Source organism: Rhinopithecus bieti, unplaced genomic scaffold, assembly GCF_001698545.2.
Source record: "Rhinopithecus bieti isolate Rb0 unplaced genomic scaffold, ASM169854v2 scaffold_44748, whole genome shotgun sequence".
Taxonomy (NCBI): Eukaryota; Metazoa; Chordata; class Mammalia; order Primates; family Cercopithecidae; genus Rhinopithecus; species Rhinopithecus bieti.
In genome coordinates, this window is record NW_016819104.1 from 1,055,962 (window position 1) to 1,069,565 (window position 13,604).

A 13,604-nucleotide genomic window follows, 5' to 3' on the forward strand; every position below is an offset into this window, starting at 1 on the left:
AGGGGTAAAGAGTCAGAATCAAGGCCCTGTGGTTCTCCCAAATCACACTGCAGGATTGTCCCGGCAAAACCTCACTGCTGCACAGCTGGAGCCAAACACTTCACGTACCACTAACAAACCTGGAGCCTGAAGTGGACACACCTCTTGCAGTCCCCCAAAACCAAGGGCTTTGTTCCAGTCCAAAGTCTTTTCTGCATGCATCAATCACTGAAACCTAGGCCTCTGCCCATGCCCTACCTGGTTTCTGCCTTGAAGAAGCAGAAATCACACAATGGGGAATTCCCTAAATATCAGGAAAAGTGTGCAAAACATGACGGGCATGGTTAATGTCTACCTCACTGTATTAGTCAGAGTGCTCTAGAGGGACAGGACTAATAGAATATATGTATATATACAAAAGGAAGTTTACTAAGGAGAATTGACTCACACAATCACAAGGTGAAGTCCTACAATAGGCCGTCTTCGAGCCGAGGAATGAGGAAGCCTGTCTGAGTCCCAAAACCTAAAAGTAGGGAAGCCGACAGTGCAGCGTTCAGTCTGTGACTGAAGGCCCGGGAGGTCCTGGCAAACCACTGGTGCAAGTCTAAGAGTCCAAAAGCTGAAGAACCTGGAGTCTGACGTTCAAGGGCAGGAAGCATCCAGCACAGGAGAAAGAAGAAGGCCGGAAGACTCAGTAAGTCTGCTCCTCATTCTGCCTTCTTTATCCTATCCATGCTGGCGGCTAAGTAGATGGTGCCCACTCAGATTGAGCGTGGGTCTGCCTCTCCCAGTCCACTGACTCAAATGTTCATTTCCTTTGGCAACACCCTCCCAGACACACCTGGAATCAATACTTCGCATCCTTCAATCTGATCAAGTTGACATTCAATATTAACCATCACATTCACTAATCACGTGTTGCCTATAAGTGATGTCTTTTCCTTTGTGTCTTATTTTTTGTGTGAGTTATGAAATCTTTCTCCATGCTCAAGACATAATAAAATTTTCCTATAATTTTTTCAAAAAGTTAGAAGTTTTGCTGTTTATATTTGTGTTTTTACTCTATCTGAAGTTGACTTTCATGTCTTATGAGAGAAAGACATTGAACCGATTTTCCCACATATTTACCTAATTATCCAGCACCATTTATCAGGCAGTCCCTGATATTCTCATTCATTTATGCAGCTATATGTCTCATATACCAACATCTCCTATCTATGTAGGCCTCTGCTTAGAGTTTCTATTCTGTCCCATTAGTCTGCTTGTCTATTTTTGTACAAGTATCATGTGGTTTTAATTCCTAGAGCTTTATAATATCTCATAGAGTACCACTGTCTCGTTATTTTTCTTGTTTTGGCTCTTCTCATTTCATCCACATGAATGTTTTTAGTTTGACAACCCATAATGTAATTTTGATTGCAATTGTACTGAATGCATTAATTTATAACATTTTATTTCATAAATACTTTACTGTTATTAAATTTTCCAATTGATTTTTCCGTGTGCATCAGAACATCTTTGATTTTGGCATGTTAATTTTGTGTCAGGTAAATTTGCTGTATCCTTTTTATTAATTCTGTTTGTCATTAGATCCTTTTGGATATTTCTGTATATACAATTATATCTCTTCAAATAAAGTCCGTTTTATGTTTTATTTTCACTCTTATACTATTTGTTTATATTGTCTTACTGGGTTGGATATTATCTTACTGGGTTGACCATGACCTTAAGGGTGGCATAGAATAGAAGCTGCAAAAGTGGGTATCCTTTTCTTGCCCTTTCAAGCCAATACTTCTAACATTTCATAATGAAGCACAATGCTTAGTGGAGGTTATTCATAGTAACTCTTTCTCAGATTATGTAAACTCCTTTCCGTTGTCAAGAATGGGTATTGAAATTTATCCAAAGCTGTTTCTTCCTCCATTTTTAGTATGATCATATATTTCTATATCTTTTTTCTGTTATTGTGGCAAATTATATTAATAGATTCTTGCACTCCTTGTGTAAATACTAATTGGTCATGGTATGTTTATATTTGTGTGTATACTTCTGTGCCTATGTAAACGTAACGAGATAACCCACACTCTATAGAATCCGAAAGGTAAAATTTGGGATCCTTCTTTAAGAAAAGATTCCAAAATCCCAAATCCAAATATGGTAATATGACTTAGAAGGAATCCTGAGACTCTGTCCTTCTAACTGAAGGACCCTGAGGCTTAAATGTCACTATTTTCATGGTAAATTCGCCTCTGCAGGTGTATGAACAACAAAATTCTGATTGCTAAATATTTAAGATATTATTTATTTTAGAACATGAAATTGCAAATTTGTTTTACTCACATTTTCCTCTGGTTTTAGTATCAAGGTTATACTACCATCATAAAATAAGTCAGACAGTTTTTAATTATTTTTGTTTGTTTCTAGAGCTACTTGAGTAAAATAGAAGTTACCTATGCAGTGAAGTTTTCAGTTTGGAGCTGGTGCTTTCATTAATCCAATGTTCACAATAGGGCTAGACTTCAACAAGGTGCAGAGGAGGAACAGGAGACGGAGGTGAGAGTATTAGGAAGCCCATCGTGTTCTCCACTCCGCTTTAAGAAGTAATAAAACCAAAGTATTTTCTTTTCCTTTGGTAATCTTTTATCTATTTTAAACTGATTCAGGCCTCAGACAGAACAGGCATAGCATTTATCATCATCTTCACTCCTTAAAACCCTCACACTTAAGTTTCTATTAGCATGATCCACACTTCGCATTCTGAATTATAGGAGCCACTCAAACAACCCACACTGAATACAGGAGTTTCCAAACTTCCATGAGCGGCCAGCCACCCAAAAGTTTACTGAGCACCTACAGAGTGTACAGAAACACTCATGGCAGCTATTGATTCACAGACACTGCCCTGCCCTTGGGAAACAAAGTCAAACCTGAGACTTGCCTCTGCCCCTGGTTTTAGAATAGCATCATGATACTTATGACTCAACACCACCCTACAGTCATTGAGTAACAAATTATTCCCCATAGAAGAACAACCAGATAAACATATAATTCCAAAATCAACACCAAAATTATTCCATAAAATACTTTGATAGGATTAGGTCTAGATTGTTTTCTTGACTGCTCTGTTTTCTTATTCAAAGCAATATCTGGAGCATGAATCTTTGTTTCTGGACTCTGTTTGCACATTGCAGTTCTTCGTACATTGCAATTCTTTACAAAGACTTTCTTTACCTAGGTCCTAATTAGCCAACCTTCAGAATAGACAGCAACGGATGACAGTATCTGCCTCTTAAGAGTTTGAAGTCAGCCAGGAAAACGGTGATTGAGTGGACAATGCAAGGCACTGGAGTTGCAAGGTCACACAGACTTAGGGACAGAGTCAGGCTCATGACAAGCCATTGCCTATGCAAGTCACAATTATGAGAGGAAGTAATTAAAATTTCATTGAAGGGCAGAGGTTGCAGTGAGCCGACATGGTGCCACTGCACTCCAGCCTGGGCAACAGAGTGAGACTCCGTCTCAAAACAAAACAAAAAAACAAAACAAAACAAAAAAAGCTCACTGAGGAAACAGTTCTGAAACAAAGTTATGACATGTTCAGGAAGAGGCAAATACATATTTTTAATTCCAAAAAAGAACAAGAAAGTAAGATTGCCGGAAGACTTTTCAGTCCTATGAAGTAAAAGTCTTTATTCTGCATTTGGTTCTATGGAATTTTCCTGTATTCTTAAAATATAATGTTTATATTTGGCATTGAGTGAATTTCTTATTTTTACTACCAAATCATCCCTAAATAAGGATTAGTAATATTCATCTGAAATATAAGTAGTGAGCATTATGCTGATGTAAATTAATTTGATCAGTTTATTATAAAATTAAAATTTTCATCTGTTGCCTTTCTTATAATAATTTTGGTACCCACCAGGCCCAAAGATGTACAGTAGTTTTATCAGGTTGAGTCCAGAATTGAACAAACAAGGAATAGAATGAAAAATATTCACTCATACCGTGACATTTATTGAGTGCTCATTATGTTCTGGGCATGGGAAATATAGATAAAATACGCATGACCCCTGACATCATGGTTTGTATCATATTGAAAGAGGTAAGATGTATTTTAAACAACTATATGAAAATTATAGAGCAAGTGCTATGAAGGTAAGCTACATGGTGATATGAGAGAGGAAAAGAGGGATAGTGGATCCATATTTGGGGAGGATAAGGATTCTTTCAGAAAGTAGCACATTAGCTGAGACTGAGGTTAGAGGTTAGATGTTGGCCAGATAAGATATCACAGGTGAGCGACACACTCCAGGGACAGGAAATATCCTGTGCAAAAACCTTCATTTGGAAGAGAGGAAGCCAGTCTGTGTGAGAGGAGAGAGACTACAGGCACAATGGCGAAAGAAGAAAAAGTCAGATAATTTAGAATCTTTCAGATCTCATTAAAGGAATCAAAGCGTACTCTGTTAAAGGAAACAGTAAGTCACAAATCCAGTGGCCCACATCTTTAGACTGGATTTTTTTATGAGGTTTGATCTCTCGCAGGTTTTTAAAGAACAATTTTAAATATCCATAAAGCAGGAAAATGTTGATCCTTTGTCTATGTTCTTCTCACTCCTCACAAACACTCAGAAAGTAAAATAAATGTCATCTGTAAATAAAAATTATCTAAGATACATTATCAGCCTCTAAAGTGTATCTACTCCATGCAAGCCTGCCCGTGTGTAAAACATCTAATTCTTCCAAGCATTTATTTCTCCACTATATGCCAGATTCACTTACCACCATCGCAGCTAGAGCACGTGATACAAACAACATTGTTAAAAGTGTATGGCACTGAACAAAATGTCAAATTAAAAGTCATTAGATAATACATTAACATAACAAACATTAATCTTATAATCATCCAAATAAATATATAATGGAAACAGTAATGGTATCGAGCATTTCTAACTGGTGTGGGTGACTTTGTGTGGACTGCTTTGCTTGTAATGTTCCAAAGTGTTCAAGAATAAACTGTGCTGAGTTGCAGGCTACAGAGGCTGGTGGTAGGAATAAGAACATTTAAATCAGCCTGGGAAAGAAAGTTTGATGGATTTCAAAACAAAAGCTAAGGCTGCAGAAGGAAGAAATGAAGCTGACATTTAGTGACCAAGCACAGACCAAAGCAAATTTGGTGAAATATCTTTCTTCTCTGACTGACACACTTCAGTGCTGCCATTGCCACATGGGACAGGACCAGGGACAAAAGACAGTGTCCTCTAATGAACCAGTGTCCGAGCAACAGAGTCAAGTACTTGAACAGAACTGACTTGAGAAAGTGTAGGGCTGAATAAACCTAAGAGACATCCTCTATAACAAAACTTCTTCTCAGCTGTTGGCGTGTGAGAAATGTAAGGTGGGAGAAGATTGATATAATTTTCAAATATAAAAAGTAGAAGAACTGGAATAGATGACCAAAATATCTGCTCAAGTATCTCATTTTATAGGTAGGGAAGTTTGCTCTCTAGTTTATTATCTCTCCACCTTCATCCCAAATCCCAATGCCTATTCCCACCTTTCTAATATCATTCATGACACATATCACTTTCCTTTATAAATGAATTCACAGAATAGAAATATTTATGTATCTCTTATGCAAATTTCATTGTAAATAGAGCTAGTTTGGGGTAAAATTATGAGGTCATTTTGGGTGGAGGGGAGGGGGCCTTTAGGAAAACACTCACAATAAGTAGGAGATGATATTCTCATGTGAGAGTTTCCACTAATCGATCTCGCATGACATCATAGATATTGGAACAATATGTCCCAACTCTATGTTAGGTATTGAATGTGCTTTTACCTATCTCCCAGGCAGAATGATTTCTGGCAAGTCCTTACTCTTAACTGGCTCAAGTTTACTCAAATATGAAATAAGGGGTAGAGAATAGATCACTGGTTCGCAGGTATTTGTCATGTTGATATTGGATGTGTTAGTACAGTCATCCATTTCTTTTAAACAAAGAAGAGGTTAGAGAACTCTGCCCTAGTTTACCCCCTTAATTCCTCATGCGGTATGGGGAACAATTCAGAAATCCTAGGGATCCATGTAATATAACCTTAAATCCTGGAGGAGATGATTCCCATGGGCCTGTTCAGCTATCACACTTTATGGTTTGTGATTAATAGTCAGTCTGTAAGGGAAAACCAATACTGAGATCCAAGTTGGAAAGAAAGCTAACATTGTGGGGCACCCACTGTGTGTTCAGATACTATGTTAGTGCTTATATGGATTATCAAATTTAATACTCAGAACCACCTTGTAGAGGAGGTACTGTACTCCCATTTTACCTACAAAATAATTGCAACTCAGAGGGGTCAGTCATCAGGAATTACATGACTCTTAGTGCCATAGGATTTAGAAGCTGCTAAACTAGGATTTGAACCTAGTTCTTGTTAGCTCCAAAAGCTTCTGTTCTTTCTACTATTACGAGTTTCAGTCATGAGTTAAGAGTTTAGGCTTGGTATTAGACATGTCTTATTTGTTTTAGCTACCCAGAGGTTTTAGCTGCTGTTCCAGTGGGGCAGTAAGATTGAGTAGGCCCTCTGATTTCTCTCAATTTGAAATAAGTCTGAAGTGCTGTACTAAGCTCCTGAGTGATCTTAGCTCCTTATGCATATTTGATTCCACTAAATCCCCATTTCCGAATCAGCGGTTTTTCCTATGCTCACAAAGGACACAGAGATATAACACATGCACTGCCACAACGTTCTCTTTTTGAAGAAGAAATTAAGGCATATTTCTTGAGCACCAACTTCATGTCAGATCTTGGGCTTACATATATGTTCCTGCATTTTACCTTTAACAATGCTTCAATGTAGAAATTAATATGTAGTTTATGGACAAAATAAACAGGAATTTAGCTAAGAGGACACAGCTAAGAACAGGTGAAGCTAGGATTTTAAATCCAGGCCTCCTGGCTCTAAGCCTAATCCTTTTTTCATTTTTCCATACTGCCTCCCTAATGGTTCCCTGTCTGAACTAAATCACAATTCAGCTGCTCTTTCATCCTGCCCTTTTAAAGGTTTGTATGCTTAACCGGATTTCAAAATAGTTGCAATAGTTGTCTGGGTTTTCAAAGAAATGTGTATTTCATTCTGACATCTTTACTCTCTCATTACTTTTAAATGCTGTTAAATTAACTGCCAGTTTACTTTGAAATTCTCATATCATGAGATAATGATCACTGGCACAGGGTTCAAACCCAATGACAAAGCAGAAAGATTAATGCATGAATGTTAATTATCCAGCATGCAGGATTCCGAGTCCTCTGTCATGTCACTGGAAAAGATAGCTTTATTTTAATAGACAAACCTCTTTCAGGTGAGCTCCATATTACTCACTGGAAAATCATTACTGGATGATATACAGATGACACAAACCTTGGGATGACTGCCCAGGCCGATTTCCCAAATTCCTGATAATTAGGACAGACTGTGGCTAAAATTGAGTCTATGGCTGAGTAAGGCTTTCTAAATAAGAACCAAGAGCATGAAGCTTTCTGATCTCACATGTGTTCCTCATTCACTCACCACTCATTTATAGTTTCCATCTTTAACCAAATATTTAATTGTGTGCTAAGATGCACAAGCTCTCTGCTCTCAGGAAGCACGCCCTCTAGATGAGAGAACAAACATATATCTGACCATAATTCCGTGTGACATGAATATCCTTAGTAAATTCAAAGGCATTAAAGGTCTCCTGATGATGCAATAGTTCAGGCAACTTGAGAAATAGAAGGGGTGGATAAGACTCCAGTGGTGAAACTGAACTAAGTGTGAAAGAAGAGAATTATTTAGCCTTGCAGAAAAGAAGGGAAAGGATTGTAAAGCAGAGGAAACAACCTATGCAGGAAGGAGCTCAGAAAAACATAACATGATCTGGAAATCATAATGATAATAACATCAGACAACTAGCACATTGGTTTTGAGACAAAAATAATAATAGAAAACAAATCTGAGGTAAGTTGATACTAGATCATGAGGGTGCTTGAGTGCCCTGCTAAGGCTGTACATTTATTATATGGATGTTAGGAAGCTAGCTTTCTTACTGATCAGCTGTCCTTGTTATCACCAGTGGGAGGTAGGCAAAGGTCGTAAGGACTCTGGACAGCTGTTTTCAGCTCACACCAATCACACTGTGCGTGAGCCAGCATCATATACTAGAAAAAAAGACATGATGTTCTCTCCATTTCAATTTTCATTTGCACTATAATGGATGGCCTTTTTGCACACTATCAATAATGCCTGTGCTGGAAGAGCTTTTAATAGGACAAGTATTCATCATTTTAAGGTTACTCTTTTCCCAAAAGCATGAGAGCAATCTGTTGGTAAAATAGAAAAACCTTGTACACGAGGCTGCCCTGCTGCCTTATTTTTCCAGGTAGTGTCCACTGATAGGAAAACTGGCAGCAACTGGGAACAAAAGTAGTAAGAATTTTGCTGAGGATCCCTCCCTTTGATCCGCAAAACAAAAAGAGCTGGGACAAGAGCAGATGACCTGGGCTCTAACTCTAGCTTTCTCACTAAATAATTGTGTCATTTCAGGCAAATGATTTTCACTCCCCAACCTTAAATCTCCTGATCTTTAAAGGAGGATTAGACTATGGATTATAAATTTTCTCCCATAATAGCAAAATCCTATGCTATGTTGATATTAGATTAGATAATATAAGAACAAAAATAGGTTTTTAAAAAAGCATGAGTTGTTCAAAATTTCTAGTATGTTATCCATAACATCACACAGTTCTCATAATTGATTCCAACATACCAGCTGTATTAGTCTGTTTTCATACTGCTATAAAGAACTGCCTGAGACTGGGTAACGTATAAAGAAAAGAGATTTAATTGACTCACAGTTCAGTATGGCTGGGGAGGTCTCAGGAAACACACTCACGGCGGAAAGGGAAGCAAGGCATCTTCTTTCAAGGTGGCAGGAAGGAGAAGAGCCCCTTACAAAACCATCAGATCTTGTGAGAACTCACTCACTATCACGAGAACAGCCTGGGGGAAACAACCCTCATGATTCAATTACCTCCACCTGGTCTCTCCCTTGACCTATGGCCATTACAATTCAAGATGAAATCTGGGTGAGGACACAACGCCTAACTATATCACCAGCTGTGTTCTGATAGTCTTATCACTCATATAGAAAACACCCTTTCGACTCTAACCCACCACTGGTACCATAATGAATTAGAAATCACTCATTTTAATTTAATAGAAGAATTGCAGATGAGCTGTCAGTCCAAACCAAAAGACCATATATATCTGATGCTCACATATTCTTTACTAATAAAGTTTTAAACTCCTATTGCCAGTTAGTACACTGGGTGGTGACTGTGGCATAGAAAGGTTGCTCTCAGCAGGATCACATAATAGTACACTCGTGCAATAATGGCATTTGGATTTAAATGCAATCAATTTTCACTGCATCTGCATTTAGAGACTTCCTTTTCTATGCTAGACCCTGAGGGAAGTCTTGACAGCTACTGGAAATTAACAGAAGACAAGATCTCTCACTCTAGAGGGGCTAGAGTCTAGTTCTAGAGGACAAACACACAAGAGAAAGAGAAAAAATCCAAAGCATTCTATAAGGGTGCCCAATAGTTCAAGATAATAAAAATCATCAAGTGACAAAGTTGTCCAGGAGCACTTCAACTTAAAGTTACCTCCTGTTTTGAAACATTCCATAGCAACAATTGCTCCTTTTCAATAGCATATCTCATTTCTAACACCGCATCACAGTGATTGGTATCTTATCCTTACTTATTTTAAGCACTCTGAAAACAGGAATTGGACATCCACAACCAAGGTGAATTGACTTGAGTATTGAAGGATATGGAAGTAAGAATCACAGAATACTGGTAGTGAATGGTGAGGGGCACAGAAACAAGGAACCCATTTGGGGGCATGTTGAGAGACAAGTGTATGTAGGAAAGGAAAGGCTTTCAGGTAATCGGTCAAGCTTGAGGAGTTTCCTTTCGATCCAGCAGAGCTAGTAAAAGTTATTGAGGAGAGGAGAGATATGTGATAAAAATCTGTGCTTTAGGAAGATTTATCTCACAATCTTGTACATGACGACTGAACAAAGAGAGTAGAGGCAGGAAAATCAACCAGGAGGCTATTACCACAGCCCAGAGTTAGAACTATTGGCTTTGATATGTACCTTTTAATCTTTATTAAGACTGAGTATGGGCAGAGCCTTATTTTGTCTTGTCCTGGGTACTTCTCTAGCCTCATCTTCTATCATTCTTTTTGCTTTCTCCACTCCAGCCTTGCTATATCTTTAACAGATCAAGTACAACTCTCAAAACAAGACCTTTGCTCATCACTTCTGCCTAGAAGTGGAAAGCTATAGAGGAAAGCTATTCTCCTCTAAGGAATTCTCTTCTCCCAAATCACTAACTGGCTACCCCCAATTCACACAGGCATCCTATCAAATACCACTTTTTGAGAGAGTCTCCCTGACCACTTTACCTCTCCACCCTGGCATTCTCTATCTCTCTAAATTGTTTTGTTGTGGTGGGTTTTTTATATATATAGTCTTTGTTGTCTACCCAGGTAGAATGAAAGCTGTATGATAAAAGACATCAGAGACCTTTTTTCTTCTTAGCTGCACTCCTGGGAACAGTGTCTGGCATATAGCTGGTGCTAAAAAATACTTGCTGAATGGATGAACAAATGAATGGCAACTCTAAGAAGTGACATGAGCTAAAAAGCACAGTTTCTCTTTTTCCAGGTTAAAATAGACACTTCCACCTACTTACTTCTATTGAAATGAAACCACCTTTTTAAAATTTTATTCTTATGATCACATTAATGCTAAACTGTCATCTTGCCATGCAGTGTAGAAGTCAAACACTGGACTTCAAGTCACATGTCTTGGTTGTAGATGTGGCTCTCTGCATGTTACATGTTGTGGCTCTCAGCTATTACTTTCCCCATCATCTCCTTCCTTAACTACTGAGCTATCATCATAATTATTGTCTCTGCATTCCCCTTGCCTCCACCAAACCAGTCTCCAAAACAGCTGCCAAACTAGTGTTTTAAAAGTCAGTCCCTGGGTCAGGTGTGATAACTCATGCATATAATCCCAGCACTTTGGGAGGCTGAGGTGGCAGGATCTCTTGAGGCCAGGAGTTTGAGACCAGCCTGAGCAACATAGTGAAACCCTGTCTCTAAAAAATAATTAAATTAAAAATTAGCCAGGTGTGGTGGCACAGACCTGAGGGCCCAGCTACTTGGGAGACTGAGGCTGACAAATATCTTGAGCTCAGAGATCAAAGTTCATAGTAAGCTATAAGGCGCCACTGTACTTCAGAATGAGTGACAGAATGAGACCCTATCTCTAAAATACTAGATAAATAATAAGATTAAAAATAAATAAAAGTCAGTTTCCCCTCTACCTAAAACCTGTTGACCTAAGGGTTGAGCTCACAATGCTTCATATGTCCGCAAGTCTCTATATGCTTTGGCTACTGATTGTTTCTTCAACTTAATTGCATGTCACTCATGTCTTAGCTGCTAAGCCACAAAGGTTTTCTTCAGTATCTTGATGATATAGGGCTTTTTTCCTATGAAGTTTCTTATATTTGTTGGTCCTACTGCCTGGAATGCTTCCCCCATTTCTATCTCCCTTCCCTGCTTTCTCAATTTGGATTTATAAATTTCTGCTCGCTGGCTTAGTCCCATCTTGAATATTTCCTTAGGAAAACTGCCCCAGGTCCTTTAGCTCAACTACACACCACATGTTTTTCTTAAGAACATCATACCTTTTTTCTTAACATCAATTATTTTAAATTAATTTTATCCTATAAAAATAATAAGAGCAGATGGTTATTTCTAAATAATAGTCCTATGTTTCTCTATTATCTATCAGCTTTCTAGTATGAGAAATGAAGAATTCACTCTTTTCCATTGCCATTTTCTCTGCAACTCTTTCATCATCTTAATACAGTTATATTATACTTTTCTGTTACAGAATATGCAGTGTTTATATTCCTATGGCTAGAGTAAAATATTTCAAGCTGAGCATTGTTGGGTACCATGACTAGATTTTCCTTCTTTTTTATTTTTAAAATAATGGTCCCTTGCGGTTTTTACACTTTAAGTTTCTGTGTACTTCTTGTTAATTTTTCCATCACTTTCAATAACCTTTCACTATAATTTTCCATGAACTCAATCCAGACAGAGGCTCTATCAGCTGAGTTTTATTTTTCTTGGAGACATCCCTCAGGTAGACGTTCATTCTTCCATCTGGGCTGGTTGCTCCCCAGGACTGCTGCAGAGCTGTTATCCTAGGTTTTCCTTCTGTTGCTATTCTTGAGTTTCTTTTGTCTGCCTCCTGGGTTTCATTCCCTGTCTCCTGGATTGATTTTTTTGTTGTTGTTCTTTTAGGATTTATTTTATTCATGGAGCACTTTTTCCAGTACATTCCTCAAGTTTAAAAGATAGTACAATGACAGAGAAGACAGTGATGAGAGCCCTCAGCTCTTGAGTCAAGTTCTCTAGACTGGAGTGATCACCCTCTATGCCTGGTTCACAGTTTTCATCTTGAATTCTCTCTGCACTGTCATCCTGAGATGCCTGTTGCAACTCTCCTATATCCAATATCTTTTTCGTTATTGTTTATATCCTGTGTGGAAGTCACACTCCAGTAGTTTCCAGGGAAAAGAGTATTGGAAGATTATTTACTAAAATGTTGGAATATGTCATTATTCTACCAATAAATTTAACTGCTATTTTTATTATTATTTTGGCTAAGTAAAATTTTAAGTGTGAAATCATCATTTTGTTTTGTTATGTAACAATTCTTGTACCTCCACATTCTGAAAGCTTGTAAAACTTTCTCTATGTGCTCACTATTCTAAAATTTTACAGTGCTTTCCCTTCGTGTCGGTACATTTTCCTACATTGTTCTGGGCACTCACTGATCCCTTTCATTCTGGAAATTCCATACTGGAGACTTATTAGAGTTATTATAGTGATCAACTCTATTCCATTTTCTCAGTTATTTCTTCTGAAACGCCTATTATTCAGATAACCTGGAATTTATTTTATATATATCTTTTTGTCCTTCAAATTTCCTCCCATTTTGTTTTTATTTTGCTCTACTTTCTGAGAGACATCTCCAACTTTATCTTCCAACTGTTTCAATTAGATTTTTAATATTTTAAAGCTTCTTTATTGCTCTTGCATCTTTCTATCCATCTATCTATACATGTATATATGTCATGTAATTCTTTTTTTACACAGTTTATTTCTCTGAAGATATTATTAATATATATTATTTAAGTTTAATATATATTTTAAGTTTCTTATTCTCTGAATAGTTTCTAGTTTCTCTAATTTATGCCCACCCCCACCCCCCACCATCTCTCTTTTCTTAATTTGGTCTCTTCTGTGTTAGAGGCTTTCCTCAGTTGTTTCAGATATCAGTAGATTGTGATGTGTCTAAACATAATTCAGAGTGGGCAAATAAAAACTTGATTGGCATCTCTGAAGATGTGGCTGGGGCTTTTCCAGTTTGAGTTTCCTTCAGGATAATGTGATAGGCTTTTGGCGGTGAGCCCTAGAGGTCG